This window comes from Thermobia domestica, chromosome 18, assembly GCF_964235325.1.
Source record: "Thermobia domestica chromosome 18, izTheDome1.hap1.1, whole genome shotgun sequence".
Classification (NCBI taxonomy): Eukaryota; Metazoa; Arthropoda; class Insecta; order Zygentoma; family Lepismatidae; genus Thermobia; species Thermobia domestica.
The window spans coordinates 8521037-8544121 of NC_137471.1; the positions used below are offsets into that span (position 1 = coordinate 8521037).

At 37.3% G+C, this 23085-nt stretch overlaps 1 protein-coding gene across 1 annotated transcript in view; it reads right to left on the reverse strand.

Annotated features, from left to right (window-relative positions):
* The window catches only part of LOC145675631 (plasmolipin), a 49063-nt gene extending 26597 nt beyond the window's left edge, over positions 1-22466 (reverse strand). Inside the window, exon 1 of the mRNA XM_081746177.1 lies at positions 22327-22466. The gene's annotated coding sequence lies outside the window, so the exon portion shown is untranslated. The remainder of the gene's footprint in view (positions 1-22326) is intronic.
* Between the last annotated feature and the right edge of the window lie 619 nt (positions 22467-23085).

The following is a 23085-nucleotide window of genomic DNA, read 5'->3' on the forward strand; positions in this document are numbered from 1 at the left end:
CAAATGGAAGTAAATAAATTTATTTTACAGAAACAAAAGACACCCTTTTGTTATTAAATAAACACATTTTTCATTATTATTGTTATTTTTCATTCTTATTTATTTGATCAAGAATGTTGGGTGCTACTAACTCTTTAACTAGATGCATCCATTTTTCCTTTGTATACGGGGTAGGCTTCCAAACCTTTAACTCATCTATGTTGCGAAGTCCAATTGACATCCCCGTTTTAGCGTTTAACAATTCAAAAACTTTAGGATTTATCTCCTTAAAACATAAATAAGGACCTGAGAAAATGTCACAAAATTTGTAGATTTTCTTTAACAACATATTACTCTGCGGATGTTGTTTAACGAAAACTAAATCGTTGACCTTGATCCGATATTTTCCTTCTTGTAAAGACTCTACTTGCGAATTACGTTTCAAAAACTTGTTGTGTCTTCGGATCTTAACCATGTTCACTAAATTGGATGAGTCTATAACTGTCGAATCTTCTAATTTGACACCAAAATGTTGTTCCACAGGGAAAATTACATCAGAGCCATTATGCACCTTAGCAGGAGACACACCTAAAGTGTCGGATATAGAATGGTTCAAAAGGTACGTAATTTGGTTGACATGCTTAATCCATTCAGCATGTTTATCCTTACAAAAGTGCCGAAACAACATACCGAAATTGCGATGTACATTTTCTACTACGGAGCTACTTGGGTGGTACGGAGTCACAAAATGAATTTTAATGTTGGCCTTATTCATGGCTTTGAGAAACACATCACTTTTGAATTGTGAGCCGTTATCGCATAATATATGCTCGATAGGGCCACAATGTGGAATATATACATTTAGAATTTTATTCACTATAGCAGCGGAGGTTGCTTTGCGCAATGGGTAGGCTACCACATATCGTGAAAAGATATCCATTGTTGTTAACAAATAAACTTCTCCAGTAGCTGCTCTGGGTAACGGTCCATATAAATCAATCGATAGGAATGAATGTGGTCTCTCCGGTGTTATTGAAAGCATTGGTTTTTGTATAGCCTGATAATTATGCTTAATTTGCATACACTCGATACAGTCATTGATATAATTTTTGACCTGAGCTCGCATTCCTTTCCAATAAAAAGATTTATTAATCAAGGCACATACCTTTGCATACCCAAAATGTCCAAAATCGTCATGGTAGGCCTTTAAGATGCGTACTGTTAATGTAGGTGGAATACAAATTTTGTTTCTAGATTTGAACTTAAAATCCTTAATGAGTAAAATTCCGTTATTTAATTTAAATCTGGAATTCCAGTGCTTGGGACAACTACATCCATCGCCACATGAAGATAAATGTTCCATGATTTGTTGATATTCATGATACTTCATTTGATGTTCTCTTAAATCTTCTATTGAAATGGTAGCTATTTCATCTTGTAAGATCTTAAATTCATTAATAGACAAAATATGTTGCTCTTCTCCAGGAAACAGGCGTGATAAAGTATCTACGGGTCCATTATCCACTCCTTTAATGTGTTGCACTTCGAAATCATAAGCTTGCAGATCTAACGACCAGCGAAGTAATCTGTTATTATACCCCTGTACGCTATTAAGATATCGCAATGAATTATGGTCAGTAAGTACTATGAAATGACATCCGCTCAGATAGGGAGCGAATTTTTGTATAGCAAAACGTACAGCCAAAAGTTCAATTTCTGTTGTAGTGTATCCCTTTTCAGCTTTCTTTAAAGTACGGCTAGCGCAATGTATAACAGCTGGTTCCTGCATAGTTGGGTTAGGCTGCCAGAGTACTGCAGAGATTCCAAGTTGGGAACCATCACATTGTACGTAAAAAGGAACGTCGTATCTGGGGTGATTCAAATGGATATTTCGTTTTACGCACTCCTTTAATTTATTAAAACTGTGTTCCTGGATCGGACCCCATTGCCATGGTATACCCTTCTTTATGATCATAAATAAAGGCTGGGCTATCTCAGCAAATCGCGGGATGGCTTTGCGAAACCAATTGAAGAGTCCTAATATTTGTCGTGTCTGTTTCACATTTACTGGAGCAGGCAGATCTTCTATGGCTTGAACTTTAGATTGACTGAATTGCAAACCAGAGGCATCAATTTGGTACCCAAGAAATTCTATAGAATTCTGCAAAAACTTGGATTTCTGTAAATTGATAGTAAGGCCTGAATTTTCCAATCTGTCTAAAACTATATCTAAATACTTCAAATATTCATGTGGATTTTTCCCCATGATTAAGATATCATCAGCATACGTTATCACGTTGCTACGCAGGTCTTGACCTAGAACTTTGTTCAAGCAGGATGCTAATGCTGCACTACCATTGATAAGCCCAAAGACTACACGATTGTATTCATACAAGTGACCTTCAAAACTAAATGCTGTAAATGGTTTTGAATCTTCGTGTAACTCGACCTGATTATACGCCATTACTAGATCTAAATTTCCGAATACGGTGTTCCCTTGTAAAGAAGCTAGTATTTCTTCTACGGGAGGATACCTCACTTGTTCCAGATCAATGTGACCGTTAGTTCGCCTCAAATCTAATACCACACGTAGAGAACCATTTTTCTTTGGAACAACATGTAATGGATTAAGGTGGACGCTCCTCGAAGGCCTAATGATCCCATCTCTTAACATATCTGCTATTTGTTGACGTACATTCTCTCTGTATCTATATGGAATTATATAGGGCTTGGTTACTATAGGTTTATCAGTTTTAACTTTAAAAGAATAAACAAAATCCTTGCAGCATCCAGGACGTTCTGAAAAGACCTTTCTATGTTTATATAAAATGTTCTTAAAGTCTGCTATTACGGTATTATCAGCAAAATCAAGGCTGCTTTCGAGAGATTTAACATGTTCAGAAAATACTACATCATCCTTTACATTCATCAAATTTTGTGTCTTCTCCAATCGTTGATCATTTAATTTATCACCTTTTTCACTAATAGCAACATTATTCACTATAGGAGACAGATCATTATATTGGCAAGCACTATTATCTAATTTTGGAAGCAGTTTCTGAACAATTTTCTGAGGTATACCCGGTATCGTCAATGTTTGGTTTTTAAAATCAAGCATGACTCGTAATTGGGATAGTAAATCTAAGCCCATAATTAAGTTCTCGTTAAGATCTTTTATAACCAGAATAGGGATTGATATTTCGAAATCTTGAATAGATATTGACACACGGGTAATTCCTGCTACTCTCTTTTTATGTTTACCGGTAAAATCAACTATAATAAGGTTCTCAGCCTTTTGTAGCTTAGGATTCGAATAATTACTAGTGATTACTTTCCACCATGAATACGATAATAGAGAGGCGTTTGCTCCCGTATCGAGTAAAGCTTCGGTACTTAATCCATTGACTTTAATAGGTATTTTAGCAGTACTATATGATTTTAAAAATACAAAATTTTCTTCGATATTAAAACCATCATTGACAGTATCGTCTTCAAACCAACAACGATTTACAACAGGTATAAATTGATATTGACACCTGTTAATTGCTATTTCCGAATAGTTATTCACAGAAACGTCATAGGAAAGATCATTTTCATAATTAGCATGAACCTGTAAATTGGAAGATAAATGTTCATAGAAATTATCGCTTAAATTTTTAGATAAATGCTCATGAGAATCTACAGCTGACATGGGTTTAACCCCTACCATATCAGCCGCAATTAGTTTAAATTCATACTCGAGTAGGGTTCCAATAGGGTACACTGTACAGCACAATCATGATTATGTCCTGTATTATTGTTTTGTACAGAAATTACTTCAATACCTGGATCTTGGTGTGAAGTGCCATCTCTTATCCTTCCATTACTTCTATCCACGTAGTTCGCTGCGTTTGTGGAATTTCTCCATACATTTCGTCTATTTTTAAACCTATTTTGACTATATGGTCTAACATAGGAATTATTACGATTAATTAGGTTAGGCGGATTCCCTACATAACCTTGTCTATTTTGTTCATTTTGATTGCTAGAGTATACTCGTCTTAGGTTCGGTTCATTATTATTCACACTTCGGATATTCAAATTCCGAACAGGGACCAAATGATCTGAATTATTCTTATTTTTACCCATTCCTGATTGTGTTAGATTCATAGCATGGTATTGAGTTTCGTAGCATTGTACAAGCATTAATAAATGACTGAAACTCATACACTGTGTGGAAAATAAGATCTGCTGTAATTTAAATGGAAGCAAATTGCGAATCGATGCAATTATTCTTGATTCCGATTGCAAGGGATTAACAACCTTTAATTCATTATAGACATTTACAACAAACTCTACAATAGATTTGTGCCATCGAGGATTGAAATGTTGATTTCTAAGAGTGGCATCTCTGTTTGCCAGCAAAAAGTCATTTTCGTAATTCGCGATCAATGCCGCTTTAAATTCCTCATATGTACTAATGTGATCACGTATTGCCTTAAACCATAAGGAACAAGGTGGGAGTAATACATGGGGTATTAATTTCATGTATTGTGATCGGTCGATAGACATTATACTGCATTCGTCTTGGAACTTCTCTAAGAAAGAACTAGCATTTTCATTGCACTTACCACTAAATTTACTCATGGCTTTGATTTCGCTCATCTTGACACTTAACTTTACCTTTCTTTTCTCACTCCTTGTTCTTGTGGTGTGATTGTTCCGGTCCGTAGCGTGCTGTGTCATGATACCATTTATATTTCGTTCATCAGTGATCTTCGGACAATTTTCCTCTAATATAATATCCTCCTCAGATTCCGGCGAAGGTGTATTTATATCCGGTGATTGGGGAAACTCGAAGCGATCACTGCCCATATTATTGCAATAAATGTTATCTCTAGCCTGTAACATTTTAATTTCTTCCTGCATAGTAGCCAACTGGATCTTTTGATGTTTAACGGAAGATTCTATTAACGTTAAATCCTTTTTTACAGCACAGATTTCATGATTTTGGTGATCGTGCTTTTCTTGACATTCATCGGCTAACCTTTTTAACTTCTCTTCAAACTGCGAGGATATGTCGTTCATCACCTGGACGATTGTTTGTTTCGTATCGTCTGATTTCAGTTCTATCCGTTCTATTCGTTTACTTAATTCTTCATACTGCTTGCTAGCTTCGTTAAATTTCAGTTCTATTTTCTTTTCCATGGTCTGGTTAGCTTCATAGAACTTCAGTTCTATCTTCTGTTCCATGATCTGGTTAGCTTCATAGAACTTCTGTTCCATGGTCTTGTTAGCTTCGTTGAATTTCAATTCTATCTTCTGTTCCATGGTCTGGTTAGCTTCATAGAACTTCTGTTCCATGTTTGTGTTAGATTCATTGAGCTTCTGTTCCATGGTTTGTTTTATCTCAGTCGTCATTTGCATAATTTGTCGCTGCACAGCTAACAAAAGTCGATCCTCAGATGACAAACTTGGTGTTGCACTAATTTCACCTGGATTACTGGTATTAGATTCCTGTTGCACTATTTCACTATCCATTTTTCTTTTGATGACCTTACCGCTTCGTAATACGGTTAAGTTCGTATTCATAAATGGTAATATCCAAGTAAATTCAGCCCTACTTTCCTTCTTCGGGAACTGAATTTTCAAAAGTCCCGGGTTTGGTAAACCAATTTTTATAACGACTCTATAGAAAAGCGTCGTCAACCTGGTTCGTCTTGTAAAATATAAGTTACGAAGCGATAATTTCTTTTCTCTATGCAAAAATCAACTTAGATATTTAAAGATTATTAGTCTCACCTTTATTGCTTGATATGTCTTAATATTCTTTTTAAGACCGTAAAATACATAAATTCACTTGACTAGGTCAACACATAACATGTACACAGTCACAACTATCCCATAATAATCTCTTACATGTATTAAAAACATTCTTCTTTTCTGTTAATTTAAAATGAACATTCTACTAAGTATATTACATATTTATGAACACTTTTTGCCCACGGTACAGGTAAATATTATACTAACTAAAGTATTTCGTTACAATGCATGCAAAGATGGAAATAGGTACGTCTCTAGAGGAGGGACGAAGGGGGCGCGTCCCCCTCAATATTTTGAAGTACAAAATATTTAGTATTTTATTCCAATTTAATTTATTTACTAAAGACAGAATAACTATATTTATTTGGAATATAATATTCAGGCTATGAAACGATTATAACAGAGTTCTTGATATAACAGGGGGTCCGTGAAGGTAAGCAGAAAGGTAACAAATGGAATCAAAGATAATAAACAGGTTGGACTAGGTAGTACCATTTAAATCACTTTCTTTGATGCCCCCCCCCCCAAATTTAACATGCCAGAGACACCAGTGCATTGGATTGTGGTCATCTCTACAGAGTATGTAAAAGAAGTAGTCCTGGACAATTAATTAACGCCTAGGCCAAACTCAGAAACTAGAAATATTGGCAGTGCCTAGGATTTGTGACGTAAGGTCAAAGGGAGGGTTTTTTGGAGGGAAAAAATCAGCGTGGAAGGGGGAAATAGACATGGCAATTATTACATTAAAAACGTCCATGTCTCGAAATCTCTTAAGGTTAGAAACACGAAATTTGGTATTTGGACTTCTCAATTAAAATAATTAAAGACGTGTTCCAGAGTTTATATATATATATATATATATATATAATATATATATATATATATATATATATATATATATATATATATATATATATATATATATATATATATATATATATATATATATATATATATATATATATATATATTCCCTAGAAGGGAAGAGAGAAAGGGTGCGAGTTGCAATCGATATAGGAAGATGGTCATATCTCGAAATTCCCAAAGGTCAGAGACATGTTAGGGAGATAAAATTTTGTATTAAAACTCCTAATCAGTGGTCGAAGTGAGGCAGTATGCGGTCGTATGCCATATCGCCTCTGGTTTTTCGGTGATGAAGATATATCGGGCCTTATGCAGAGTCTTTTTGAAGTTTGATTAGCGTCATACTAAAAGCTTGACTACTGCAGGAAACATATGTTAGTCGAACTCTTTAGTATGGCACTAATCACGAATCAGAACGACTCTGCAAGGCCCACCGTCTCTGGTTTTTCGGCCATCAAGACATATTGTCACTGGAAAATGCATGCTAATATACTTTTTTAAATCTATTTTTATACACAGTAATTGACGAATAGATTTGCACGTAAAAATATTTTATTTCTTATATAGGAATAATTTCTAAGTTGGCACAACAACATTTTTATTTTTCTCCTACTGTTTGTTTTTAAAATAAGATATCTACAAAGAAGTTCACCTAGTTTATATTTTGTTGTGTCATATTCAATTGTTTCTTTCTTATGTATGTGTGTATCTTCTTGCCTTGATGCATATAGATGTCCGTTTTATGTATGGGCGGATTTAGGAGTTATTTGCTATTGTGAGCGGACCTTCCAGGGGTCTGGAGTACCCCTCAGTTGAGTCGGGAGTCCCGGAGTCGTGCCACAGGAAATTGTTTAAAAACTGTTAACATAAAAATCGTTTTTGAGTGTTTTCGTGTATAAATCTCTATAATACAGCATAAGGGTTTTTTTTTCTCAGAAAGTTAAAGGTGGCAAAGCCTCCCTACACCCCCTCCTGCAATATCCCATGGTTTTGAGCCATTACGTAAATAGAAATGCAATCTTTTAGGCAACATACCCTCATTATATTTAAACATTAAGATAGCCGGTATGTAGAGTCGAAATTGTGATAAAACATACCGTCTCTGCTTTTTTTTTTTCACTTCGAATACTGCTCCTAATTCACAAGAAGGCATGTGCTACAGCGTTTCCGAAAATTCCGCTTTTAACGGGGGAAGAGGGGTAATTTCAATTTCCGCCCCCCCCCCCTCAAAATGATGAAATAATTTGAAGATTGTCTAGTTCATCATCCCGGAAGAACGGATGAATCATCTGAAATGGATTTTTGAACATAGCATTTGGGCCGACATACCATTTGGGTTTTTAACATTTTGATTGATATGTGTATCCTAAGAACCGTAAGTTGAATGGTTTAAATTTTTCGCAAAGAAATCTTGTTGTAGAGCAGTACTTGAAAATAACTAAGAGTACGTCTAGTTATACGGTTTGTAAGGTCGCCATTTTAAAATTCTACAAATAAATAAATAAACAAAAAAAGAAGAAGAAGAAGTTTCAGAAAGAGCTACTCTTAGTATCACAAACACAAGCTTAAGTATTGATCCATCCTTCTGTAAATGGAAGTTGATTTCCAAGAACAGAGATATCGTATCAAAGGTTCAACTGCCACATTTAAAAGTTTGTGATTTCGTGACGATAAGACTAAACGCATTTAGCTCATAAGTATTTCAACTGACCGTTGTTGTTAACCTTTCAGAACAACTATAATATCTACAGTGATTTACAAACTAATATGTCTGAAACACGCGAATAACAAAGAATGTATCAAGAATTTAAGAAGCATACGAGAATCTTATATGTACGGTAAAATCCCTTAAGTTGACCTCATTTTTATTAGACCTATATTTTCCTATAAGATATACATTACTCGTTAACTCGATAAGTCGGTCGGTCACCTAGATGCTAGTTCATATGCTGTTAATGTTAAAATTCACTTCTGTGTTGGATATCTATGTAATCATAACCTCTTAGAAAAAATATCAGAGCGTGTTTTAGTATTGCGTGCGTTATAAGAGGTTAGTAAATGCAAAGGGAAAAGAGCAAATATCGTTTCATTGAAAATAACTTCTCCAAAACATACAACAGGTGGTGGTATTCTTTATTGCTTATATGTCTACTGTCAGCGAACGTATCAACAGCTCGGCGACATTAAGGTTTCCTATTCGTATCTATAATGCAGAACCATTTTGTAGCTAGTTCAGTGAACGGATATGAATTTCCTGTCTTTTTATTAAATCTTTCTTCTGAAGTATTAGTAAGAAATTTAAAACAAATGACAATCGGATTCATATCACAAAATGTTAAAAAAAAAAAAAAAAGACAATACGGCAAGTTTCTCTTTCGTTGCTTGCTAGTCAACAACCATATGCAGCACAAATATAAGGCTATGGCAAACAAGGATGCGTTTGCGATTCGTTACCCACCCGCAGCGAACGCAACTTAGGTGGCTTCTAGGTAATTTTACTTTCGCCAGAGTTATACTGTGAACCAGTCAGGGTTTCCACGTCTTTTTTTATTTTCCACACTGGAAGGGTAGAATCAGAATCACCTGCTTCAGTTGGTTTCTTGTGAGAAGAAAATCTCCTTGCCTAGCAAAACGTCTTTCTTTTTTTCCTTCCTTTAGACATCTTTTACTGATTCCGAAACAGCAGGCGGTCTATTGTTCCGAAACGTACCAAATACGCTCGAGCCGACGTATTCTGCACGTTTTTTTTTATTGCTTTCACGTTTGCAGCATATTGTGATTAGCCATCTACATTAAAATGCATGGTCAGAGTATACCAAGCGTACGCATGAGCCATAGAAACGCGATGCAAACGCATGGAATAGCCGTACACTGTTTCCAGATGCATAACAGGGTCGCTTTTACTGCGCGGCTAATCGAAGCGTTCGCAACACGTTTTTATGGTTCATGCGTATGCTTGGAATATGCTGACCGTGTATTTAAATGTTGATGGCTAATCACAATATGCTGCAAACGCAAAAGCAATAAAAACGCACAGAAAACGTCGGCTCGAGCGTATTTGGTGCGTTTCGGAACAATAGACCGCCTGCTGTTTAAAAGATGTCTAAAGGAAGGGAAGAAAGGAAAGACGTGTTGCCAGGCAAGAGGATTTTAGGAAGACCTTCATGTCTTCTTACAGGAAACCAACTGAAGCAGGTCATTCTGATTCTACTCTTCCAGCGTGGAAAATAAATAAATAAAAAAAAGACCTGGAAACCCTGACTGGTTCACAGTATGATTTATAACTCTGGCGAAAGTAAAATTACCGAGTAGCTACCTAAGTCGCGTTCGCTGCGAGGGGGTAACATATCGGAAACGCATTCTCGAATAGCTATACGCTAAGTATTTCGCAGCGTAGTGAGCTAGTCAGTATCAATGGTTTGAGTATTTCCTGGAACTGCATCTATCATTATAGATGGAAGAGAGAAAATGATGTGCCGCATCGTTTGATAGGTAATTGGCACCTTGAAATTACATTTAAAATATAGCGTTCGGACTAAAAATTAAGAGATACTTATTACATACAATATTTTTAAAGTGCAAAAATAATTTTTACCATTAATTATTTCAAAATATGAAGTAATACGAATTAATAGACCTGAATGATATAAACAAAATTATATGGGCGAATGTAAATCCTTATGCAGTTTTTGGGAAAGTGAAGAAAAACATTTTTCATTTAACGTCTGAAAATTGTTGATGTACTGATTTTCATTACGACACAATAAATAATGCACGGTATAGCTAATAAGTTATTACTCCAAAATTATGAAAAATAGGAAGATGACAGGGTGGCGATGGCTTCATTATAATTTGGGATACCTGCACACAGTGTTGCCACAGTCCTAGCTCTGGAGTGGGCTGAAAAATAGTACCAAATTGAAACAAAAAGGGCCGAATTCATTATTTTATACCATCGGGGGTAAAAGTGTCGGGGAACGCGGTGGGATGCCGTCTACCTACTTTCAGAAAATATTTGTGGCGTGCCCCACTTCTAAAAAATTACAATGGGCAAAGATAGGTACGGGGGACTAGGGATGCGCACGAGACGAGTCGAGACAGAATTTTCCTGACATTTTTCGAGTCGAGACACTGCTTTTACAGCACCTTTTCGAGACGAGACAGCTTCAAATCTTGTCTCGTGCGTATCCCTACGGGGGACGGCGTGACGTCATGCATCCCCCTACTTTTTCAGATCCACTTTTACCCCTGAGTGTAATACATGGCTCTATAACATGAAAGTAATAGAGGTAAAGTTCTATAACACTCCCCCCCTTTTCCAAGAGTTTAAATCAAGAAAGTGTGTGTGTGTGTGTGTTTTTTTTTTAATTGACTTTTAAAAACATCTAAATAGGACGACTAAAATTTCTACCACACTGCATCTTTCTCGTCTCCTTTATGCGCGGCGCGGATGCGCTCATCTAGTGTCATTTGTTTTCCGGTATAGTTCGAATTATGATTTTTCTACACAAAGTTCGTAGCGTTATGCGATGTAACGTCACAGAAATGAATGTTCAACAGTATTTTTTAAGAGTCCAACGCACAATATGAGTAACGTGAGATGTAGGAAAAGTCTTACTGAGACTTTTGAAAAAGTGACAAGTGTTTGTTAAATGGTGCTGAATTGGGTAGAATTGTACCAACTTTGTCACAAAAGGGGCTGAAAGTTCCTGCGTGGTACCAACGGGCCGATGAATGACAAAAAGGGCTGAATTTGGTACAATTGTGCCAAGTGTGACAACACTGCCTGCACATAGTCATTAATGAATGCAATAATGCGTATGGAAGGGACAATGATGGCTCCTACTCGAAGCTGTCGGCAGGTCATTGCTGATCGTATACATCAATTCATGTCGGTCATATTTCTACCTGGCGGTATCTTTCAGCAGGACAACGCTCTTGCAGCAAAGTCAACTCAACACTGTGCTGCAGTGGTTCGAGAAGCACAGTGACGAATTTCAACTGCTGCAATTGTCCATAATTTACCAAATCTTAACCGAATTGAACTCAGTTGAATATATTTGGGATGTCATTGAACTTCTGATTCGAGTTCATAGCCCTGTTCACAGAATTTACAGGAATTAAGTAACGCAGATTTGGTGCCAATGAAAGTCTCATTGCTTCCGTGTCAAAACGCATTGCTGCTGTCCAAAGGCGCCCATGTTGTGATTCTCAAGAGGAGGAAGTATAAGCGACATTTCAAATGTAGTTCCGAATTTTTCGGTAACTATTCTTAAAATATCTATTGGGTTTTCGATCTTCCGAAGCACAGTTTCCTCTAAAGGGAGGGGGGCGAGCCGTTGCTGCTGTCTTGCGAGCTAAAAGTAGACATAGCAAATATTAGGTAGATGGTCATAATGTTTTGGCTGGTCAGTGTAACTATAGGTCCGGATTAAGGACGTACTATGTAACATCAAGCCGGTAATATTATTTTTCAGTTTGCAGCCTAAAGAGCAAGTGAAAGCGCTGGTAGCGACATCTATTAGCGAGTTTAGCAATTAGCGAGACAAACTGAAGCATCGGCCTTTGTATAGCCTACAGTATAATAATAGCAATAAATAATTACGTATGTAGTACAGTATTTTAAACACATTAATTCAAAAGTTTTGATTTTATTATTAAATTAGTATTAAAGTCATATTTGCACCGTTGAAGGATTAAATTCTTTAGAGAATCGGATGCTGTTAGAATTGAATGCATCTGAAGAACTCGATTTTTAAACGAATCTGAGGCTTCACTGGTATTGAACAAATAAATACAGGGTGTTTCAAAACAACACCTACAACGTTTGGGAGGTGATTGCTGACACCAAGATAAGACAAAAAGTATAGACCAACCTGGGTGCACAAATGCTGCCTTTCGGAGTTATAGGCTGCCGAAAACATGAAAAAAAAAAAACTTTAAATGTCCATAGCTCCAAAACTATGGGACCTACCCTAGTCGGGTCAAGACTTCACTAAGGAACTAGTATGTGTCCTATCGAAATATCCATCCGGTACTTCTGCAACAGTTTTTACAAAGTACAGTACTTCCAAATTATATGCCCTTAGCCAAACTCCCTCTATAAAAATTGTTGCGTGAGTACCTTAGGATTCTGAAACATGTATTTTTGGATAGGGCACATATTACTTCCTATGTGAAGTGTTGATCCGAGTACGGTAGGTCCCATAGTTTTGGAGCTATGGACCTTTAAAGTTCTTTTTTTTTTCATGTTTTTGTCAGCCTATAACTCCGAAAGGAAGCATTTGTGCAACCAAGTTGGTCTATACTTTTTGTCTTATCTTGGTGTCAGGAATTACCTCCTAAACGTTGTCGATGTTGTTTTGAAACACTCTATATATTAATTTCACAAGCAGAGAAAAAAAAATTGTATAACATCAACACAAGACAGTCTGGAAGTTGACGCTAGGCCTGCAATATATGAATGAATAAGGAAAATGGGGTGAAGTACGTGTGTAACATTGCACTAGATAAAGCTGCATTTCTCTTGTCTCCGTTCCCCACATCCGGTAGATGAATGTAAGATTATTTTCCTCTTCCGCTAGATAAAGGAAATAAACCTGAATATGATATACAGAAAGTACCAGTCACTTCCAACATGATGTAATGTGACGTCACATTTCCCTCTTTAATTATTTGCAAACCAAATATAACAGGTGTTCCAATAAGAGCGATGGATTTATTATCTGTTTTATATTTACAAAAACGTTTCTACATCATTACAACGGATAAATATTCCGATTTAAGAATCGAAGGTAACATGCAGTACATGTCACCCACAACTTCCTCTTCAGGGCTTCGTTCCTTCGATTAAATTGATAATTATATGTCCACATCTTCTATCATTGATATAGCCAGTGGCGTATTTACGATTTTGTTTCGGGGGGGATTTGCTAACTTTCGGGGGAGGGCTTTGCCTGAAAATGTGAAAATTCTGCAAGATATTTCATATACTTTACTATAGTAAGTAAGATTTCGGGGGGGTCTTAAGCCCGGAATCCCCCCTAAATACGCCACTGGATATATCTAATAACACGTTCAATTTCCTCCTTGAGTTCTCGCACTGTTCGGAATATGTTTGCGTAACCTTTTGAGATTTCAGAAGTCCCAACGGGTTTAGTAGCAAAGAGCAAGGAATAAGGTCACATGGTCTAGCTGGCCAGTTCTGATCATCTCCTCAAAAAAAAAAAAAAAAAAAAAAAAAAAAAAAAAAAAAAACTTGGTCCGCGAAATTGTCACGCAGCAAGACAATTACCATGTGGGCGGTAGTGTCATCTTGTTGAAACCACTTGTCATGCATATCAATTACGTTCTACTGCAGTAACATAAAGACTGGTAACCACATTGAGATACAAGTTCTCCATTAACTGTCTACGACATTCCCATCCTCGACTTGAAAAGAAGTACGAACCTACCACTCCATCCACGCAAAATCCGAACCACATTGTTACTTACAAGAACAGTGTTACCAACCGAATTACGAGACTTATTGCGTGCAATAAACTTGGTAATCTTAAATCGGAACATTTACACGTTATAATGACATAAAAATATTCGGTTCTATCAAACATTAAATCCTCGCTCTTATTGGGACATCCTTGATAAGGAGCAGGCAAGATTAATTGGAAAGAGGGAGAGGGGATAGACAAGAAAACTGGAATTGATAAAGATAATGGTAACGGGCAAAGAAAACACAGAAAAATCTATAATTTTACAGGTACACTACTCGTAAACTACTTGTACACTGGCAACACTTCTCTGCACCCTTCTCTCTTCTCGTCCTTTTCCCCATTTGGGACTATTTGTTTCTCTGTGTCAATGCTACGAGTATGTTCTTGCGTCAGACATCGGCCAACTGGAAGTGACTGTTCTATACTACCAGTGATCACCAAACTTCAGATCACGAGATACTGGAATCATAATCGTTATTATAGGTATTCTGTCATTATTAGTAGGTCATTGCCGCAAACTGAGAATATTCTATGAACCATGGTCTTTGGCTCCTCTCTACGTCTTAACGTAGAAATTTCCTGTTTTAAAACCGACCATTATCTATAGTCTTTCGCCTCTCCCTCTTTCTCCTTCCACCAAACCTACCTATCCCTCACGAAAAAGTTTCTTCTCACCTAATGTCCCAACCAGTTTATTCCTACTGTTCCTTGTGCTTTATTTCCTCGTTGATTTTTCCGTTCGACCCGCTATAATTTTCTCCATTCTTTTTCACATACACATTTATATAATTTCCAATCATTTTTCGTCATTTTTACATAATGTCCGTGTTTCTACCCGGTAAAGTATAATACTCTATACGACACACATATATAGCCTTTTTTTTGTAAATATTTACTCAAAGCAGTGGTGGCTCTCGAGGGAAGTCATATCTGTACAAATTTAAATATTATCGCTACAAGTTACGAGAAAGCTTCAAACAGCTTCAGAGAGTCGTATGCAAGACCGCTTTCTTCCCTCAGTTGTGAGATTTCTTTCCATAGCTGTACGCTTTCTTCCCTTAGTTGTAAAATTTCTTTTCTTAGTTGTACACTTTCTTCCCTTAGCTGTACGCTTTCTTCCCTTAGTTGTAAGCTTTCTTTTCTTAGTTGTACACTTTCTTCCCTTAGCTGTACGCTTTCTTCCCTTAGTTGTAAGCTTTCTTTTCTTAGTTGTACACTTTCTTCCCTTAGCTGTACGCTTTCTTCCCTTACTTGTAAGCTTTCTTTTCTTAGTTGTACACTTTCTTCCCTTAGCTGTACGCTTTCTTCCCTTAGTTGTAAGCTTTCTTTTCTTAGTTGTACACTTTCTTCTCTTAGCTGTACGCTTTCTTCCCTTAGTTGTAAGCTTTCTTTTCTTAGTTGTACACTTTCTTCCCTTAGCTGTACGCTTTCTTCCCTTAGTTGTAAGCTTTCTTTTCTTAGTTGTACACTTTCTTCCCTTAGCTGTACGCTTTCTTCCTTTAGTTGCAAGCTTTCTTTTCTTAGTTGTACACTTTCTTCCCTTAGCTGTACGCTTTCTTCCCTTAGTTGTAAGCTTTCTTTTCTTAGTTGTACACTTTCTTCTCTTAGCTGTACGCTTTCTTCCCTTAGTTGTAAGCTTTCTTTTCTTAGTTGTACACTTTCTTCCCTTAGCTGTACGCTTTCTTCCCTTAGTTGTAAGCTTTCTTTTCTTAGTTGTACACTTTCTTCCCTTAGCTGTACGCTTTCTTCCCTTAGTTGTAAGCTTTCTTTTCTTAGTTGTACACTTTCTTCCCTTAGCTGTACGCTTTCTTCCCTTAGTTGTAAGCTTTCTTTTCTTAGTTGTACACTTTCTTCCCTTAGCTGTACGCTTTCTTCCTTTAGTTGCAAGCTTTCTTTTCTTAGTTGTACACTTTCTTCCCTTAGCTGTACGCTTTCTTCCCTTAGTTGTAAGCTTTCTTTTCTTAGTTGTACACTTTCTTCTCTTAGCTGTACGCTTTCTTCCTTTAGTTGTAAGCTTTCTTTTCTTAGTTGTACACTTTCTTCCCTTAGCTGTACGCTTTCTTCCCTTAGTTGTAAGCTTTCTTTTCTTAGTTGTACACTTTCTTCCCTTAGCTGTACGCTTTCTTCCCTTAGTTGTAAGCTTTCTTTTCTTAGTTGTACACTTTCTTCCCTTAGCTGTACGCTTTCTTCCCTTAGTTGTAAGCTTTCTTTTCTTAGTTGTACACTTTCTTCCCTTAGTTGTAAGCTTTCTTTTCTTAGTTGTACACTTTCTTCCCTTAGCTGTACGCTTTCTTCCCTTACTTGTAAGCTTTCTTTTCTTAGTTGTACACTTTCTTCACTTAGCTGTACGCTTTCTTCCCGTACCCGTTAGCAATAAAATTTAATTTTTTACCGACGTGACTTCCTTCAAGAGCCGCTACTGATTCCAAGACCAAGACAAATACCCTTCTTTTCGATATCAGCAGCTTCTGGAGATATTATCATTGCTATCTAGTTTTAGTTGAGGTAATTTTCCAAATACTATTTTCAACATACGTTCTGAAACAAGGATCTCGTACAGTTTGATAGATAAAATGATGAGATTTTCTGTTCACCATTTTAGGCAAAACAGGAAGTTTGTGCTGGACAACATTATGCAAGCGAAGTTTGTTGCAATGCTCTCATTCCCTCTCACAGTCTTTCATTATCATTCATCTTCATTAATCATCATAATTAATCAATTTTAGCCTACAAAGCATAATCATGGGATGAAAAACAGATGATTTAATATAATTTTTCATTTTCTAGTTTCCAAGAATCGCATAAATCTAGCAGTGTTGGGTCGGGTCAGTAAACTAGCAGCACACTTGGTACGCTACAGTTGGCAGTTTGGAACTGGGAACCACAAAAATCAAGCTTAAAAAATATGTTGGCCCAACGTAAGCTAATGGTTGGGATGGTTGAAAATTAGAAGTTGCAAAAATAAAGTTGAAAAACACGTTGGCCCAACGTAGGCTAATAGTTAACATGGTTGGGATTTAAAAAAAAAAAAGTTGACCCGACGTAAGCTAATGTTTGGCATAGTTCGAAATTGGAAATCACAAAAATAAAGTTGAAAAACACATTGGCCCAATGTAGTTTAAAACATGTTGGCCAACCAACAATTTGCCATCATTTACCCAATATTTTCAACTTTGCATTCCCAATCGCAATTATGCTCTTTCGTAGGAACTGTGCCTAATGATTGAGTTCGTTGGCAAATACTTGGCAAAGTCGTCGATTACAACGTTGGGTCAACGTTGACAGGTGGTTGGCTAGCAGTTGCACCCACGGTTGGGTATGGAGCATGGGGTTGGCAGTGCAGCACTCGTCCAACGCCATGATAATAAAAGGGGAGCAACTTGATTGAAAGAGATAACGGGCTCTAGACAGGAAAACCACCAAAAAACAATTGATTTTATAATGTCCTGACCACTTAAAATCGACGAGTGGTCTGTTTAACCTTTACACTGTCCACAGATCACCACATGATACATTACGTAGAAGTTGTAAATTGTCCATGGATTATATGGATGATTCACAAACAAATCAAATTTTCGAGTTTAACGTCCCATAGTTATGCCTCTTAGGCTAAGGGGGACGATGATTAAAGCAAGTGAATGATGATGGAAGAATTCGTGGAATAATGAGAAAGTGCAAGGAAACTGGAGTACCCCGATAAAACCCACGAGCACTATGTTGACCACCACAAACTTACTTGGCCGGGGATCAAACCTGGGACCCACACACACCAGAGGTGAGCACTTCATCACTGAGCCACCGTGCCCCTGGTTCATAAACAATCAATATAGAATAGGATAGTTTTTGTTTCGTGTGCTAGTGTTAATTAGAACCCGAGATATACAAACTTATATACTGTCAAACCTTATCAATGTTGCTAAAATGTTCAGTCGGGTCCAGCTTTCCTGAGCAATTTCAATGGACAGATTAAAGATTACCCTTCAAGGTTTTATATGAGAACGCTCAGTTTTAGTTCAGATGTAATTTTCGAACACTTACAGAGCTCCCTCGTGGCTATATGCATAGCGTACGCGCCTTTGGCGTGGGAGGCTCGAGTTCGATACCCGACGGGAGCTCATGTGGTTCGCATTCCACGTTAAGCTGTAGGTCCCCGTCTCATATAGCCTCGCTGCTAAAAGGGACACCAATCCACTCGAATATTTACAAACAGTATGAGCGTTACATTTAGAAGAATATGTATCATGATTAGGACTATGTGTGTTACTCTTAATATCATTAGGAAAATAGAAGAAGCAAGAATATATTCTACTTAATAGTAAATCTCTCCTTTCATGCATCGTACCTAACTAAATATTCTGTTCCATCAGACTAATAATTATCAATTACGATTTGAGCAATGAACGATTTTAAATTTTTTAGCACCTTTTAAAAATTTGTTTCTCTTGGTTTTTTTTCAAAAACTACGCATCAGAATTTATCCTCATTTTGTTCAGCTCGATGTGATATATAGGTTGATACATGTCTCGTTTTTCGACAATATTAAAATTTAAGAGTTAATTAATAATTCTGAGCTATATCTCATTAACCGTATTACAATACTGTCGTTTTGCTAATGCTATAATAAAAAGTTTGATTAGTGCATATACTTCGGTATGAATCTCATGTTAATAAATTACCATGCTATATCAGTGATGGCCACAAAGTTCCGGTTCCCGTGGAACCGGTTCCGCGAAGAACCGGTTCTCGGAGATCCGGTTTTCAGAACCGGTTCTGGAACTGTACCGGACCTGGATCCGAAAACTCGGTTCCAGAACCGGATCTTAGGAACCGATTCCAGAAGCGGATCTTAAGAACCTGTTCCAGATCTGGATCTGAAAACCCGGTTCCAGAACCGGATCTTAAGAACCGGTTCCAGACCTGGATCCGAATGCCCCAAAGACCCGTAAAGGAGGCACAAAGTTCACCTTCAAAAAATTAAAAGAGGATCATGCATTTGTGCCTTCCCCACACAAACCCGCTTGTGCACCCAGAAAAAAAATTTGGTCCACCAGTGGGTGTTTAGCCAAATGAGTTGGCCAATTTGCCTGTTTAGCCAATGAGTTTCCCAGTTACCCAGTTTATTTAGCCAAATGAGACAAGCTGCCGCCGCCTGGGCGCCTGCCTGTCGCTTCCATCATTTCATCTAGCATACTGTACACAGCCTTCCAGCAGCTCGGGTTTAGCGTAGGGATGGTCACAAAGTTTCGATTCCAGCGGAACCGGTTCCATGAGGAACCGGTTCTTGGAGATTCGGTTTTCAGAACCGGATCCGGTTCCAGACATGAATCCGAAGAACCGGTTCCATACCTGGATCCGAAGAACCGGTTCCAGACCTGGATCCGAAGAACCGGTTCTAGACCTGGATCCGAAGAACCGGTTCTAGACCTGGATCCAAAGAACCGGTTCCAGACCTGGATCCGAAAAACCGATTCCGGAACCGGATCTTCTAGAACCGGATCCGTTCAGATCCGAAAACCGGTTCCACCAGGAACCGGTTCTGGCCATCGCTATGTTATATATCGTATAGGTTCAGATTTTCAGGAGATTGGTCTACCAAAAACTCCTTTATGTATTTACTCTATTTGTCTGTGTTAGAGGTCTGCACGGGCTCGGACCTACAAAGCATATATTACTTCGGGCTTGGGCCGTGAATTTTTAAATATACTAACGTATTTCTCGGGTCTTTTCGGGCCTAACTTTGTAAATATACTGTACAAAAATATATATTGCACCGTTCTTTCTGGAGAACTTTTAAAACACAACTGAAAAATTATATCTCTAATTGTTGTAAATAAAAATACAATTTTGAGTTAATTATTAAGTTTCTGTAATTCGGGCTTACTTCGGGCTCATTGGATTACCACATGAGGTCGGGCCTAAAGGCTAAAACATATTTCGGACTCGGGTCGGGCCTCACATTGTAAATTCACGGGCCGAGCCGGGCCCGGACTAAAACTTCCGGCCCGTGCACTCTTCTAGTCTGTGTGTCTGTCCGGGCGACGTAGACGCTCAAGAACTACTTGATGGTTGGTTCACTATCAATTTTGGCCAGGGTGTACAAGGTCAAAAGTAAGGAACAGAGTTCCAGTTGATCGCAAGATATTAACAATCAAAAACCGGTTCCCCATGTATTCTTATGGGAATAATTATGGATATTATCCTTGCTGGACAGACGACCCGCAGTGTTGCCGAGATCAGCGGGTTAGTATAATGCTCAGGATGCAAAGTACTAATCTGTCCGTGATATTAAATGATTTTTTTACTCGGCAAATCTAAAGACTTAAGTATCTTATATTTTCAAAATACTCATTCATCTTAAAGTGAATTAATTTCAATTGAAGTAAAATACTATATTTAAGCCTAGGTTTGGTAATATTTAGCTCGTTAAGAAGTTTGGTTTACCTAAAACCAAACCAAACCAAAACCAAACGTCTTCACATAGCGTACATTTGTGGCATTGTTTTTTGTTAAGTTTACAATAATAATAATAATAATAATAATAATAATAATAATAATAATAATAATAATAATAATAATAATAATAATAATAATAATAATAATAATAATAATATTCCTCGGAAACCAGGCATCAAAATTTGCATTCACTATATTAATGTTTTCCATCCCAAGAAGACGTATCGATTAAAGTATGTCTTACTTTTGAATTTTTTCGTTTATTAGTTTGATTTGATTTCAGCAACGAGGTTATATGACATCATGTGTACCTACATTTAACATGGAATCCAAACCACACGAGCTTCCACCGGGAATCGAATCCGGGTGTCCCACGCCAAAAACGCGCGTACCATAACCACTTAGTCACTAGGGAGCTCTTTTTGTGTATTATTATTATTATTATTATTATTATTATTATTATTATTATTATTATAGTAGTAGTAGTAGTAGTAGTAGTAGTAGTACCGTAGTAGTCAGCCGCGGATCCAGGATGTGATCAAGGGAGGGGCTAAAAGCGTAGTTCGCTGCTTTATCCAGTGTAAAGAAAGTAGGATTGAAGCCCATTTTATCCAGTGTATACCTGAGCGTCAAGGGGGAGCTATAGCCCCTATAGCCCTCCTATTGGATTCGCGCCTGGTAGCAGTGTTTCTTCCAGACATGCTTTTGTGGGGGAATTGCCCCCCTGGAGCCCTAAGAGTGTCCCCCGGAGACCAAAATAATATCTATAATATGTAAAAAAAAAAATAGAGTAGTATCAGCAGTGTCCCCCCGGAATACCAAGTGTGCCCCCCGGAACATTGTTTCTGAAAGAAACACTACATGGTAGTAGTAATGTGATCATGCTTTAACTCATTTTGTCTTCATCCGGTTTCTCTGACAAAATCGTTGGGCAAATGTCAGTTTTTTTCTTTCTTTCCTAATCACGGATCACACACGCTAACAAGATTTGAGGAAGTTGGCAGTATCAGAGACGAAATGCATATTTTCTCTCTTGGAAACGATGTGCTTAAAATAAAACAGTTGTTCACTGTCGAGAATGAACACAAAAAACTCACAAACCAATACCAGCGAAGAGAAAAAATAGGTATGAGGTAACACTCCAGAATATACACGTATATGTGTGTGTAGCGTAGCATATGCTGTATGCTTCTACGTACGTAGGTGTGTTCATACAGACTCTTAGTTCTCTTACTGACCTAGTTTTCAACCGTACGCGCAAGTTGTTTCCAAAATAGAGTAAAACAAGCCAAAGGAAAATTAAAGCATTGAGACTATACATGCACGAGTAAAATTTAGAGTGTAAATTGCATTAATCTTAGGCCGGAAATAGTTGTCTTGTCCGCCCAAAAGCGGAAACGGAAATTTAAAGCGAATGGGAGGGGCACAAAATCAACACGCGTGTTCCGTCTCCTTTCCTCTATAACTTACTAACAATGTATTCAATTTGTTCGCATCAAAACGCAAAAAAACATCAATATTTGCTTTAATTTCTCATAATAACCTCAACCGTTCATGCACAAATCACAAAATAAAAGATTTTCTTTCACCAAAAAAAAATTAAAAAAAAAAAAAAACACTTCTGTTCTCTCCCATTGGAGAAAAATCATGCTTTAATTTTCACTGACAGCAAATAAAACCCAACATTAAATACGAAAAGAAAAGAAAAACTTTAAAACTAACAGTTGCAAGTACTCACCTGCCGGTTTTTTTAAAGAACGAAAGTGTTAAAGCAATTATTATTTTCTTTTAACGATGTTCTGCTTAAATGTAAACACTGGGAAACCGCCGCACCACAGTTGTCCGGCTTGAGATGTGATACTTGGTTGGTCTCGCGCGCGTTGACTCACAAAATCATGGAATTAAGAGATTGGGGAAGGATCTAGATTCACCCATTCTCAATATCTCTTCCTCTCACTGAGCTGAATCCTTGAAAATTAAATTTACTTACAAATCTTAAATAGAACATTTCAAATTAAGAAGTAAAAGTAATTGCAATGGTCTTCTAAATTGCGATTAGGGAAGAAATCCTCTTTACTGAATAAACAAATAAGCCAAGATGAGAAGATGGGTACCATGGTTAGGCCGAATATTGAAAAAATTGGTTTGTTGGAACTCTCAGAATCTCTTTCAGCACTGAGGCAATAGGAAATGTTCACAAGGCCGAACCGAACCAAGGCCGAATTAAAAATTCAAATTTGCATTTGATATAGATAGATAGATAGACAGACAGACAGACAGATAGACAGATAGATAGATAGATACATAGATAGATAGATAGATTTCATAGTGGAAATCATTTTTGCAATTTTTATATCTACTACCCGTGTCTCAATGACTCTTGACACACATAACCTAGGATATGTGTTATCTTTTGATATACGTTTCGTCCAGAAATCAGCATCCTGGGCCCGCATGGGCGGACTCCAAAAAATAAACTTTCCGGAAATTTTCCGAG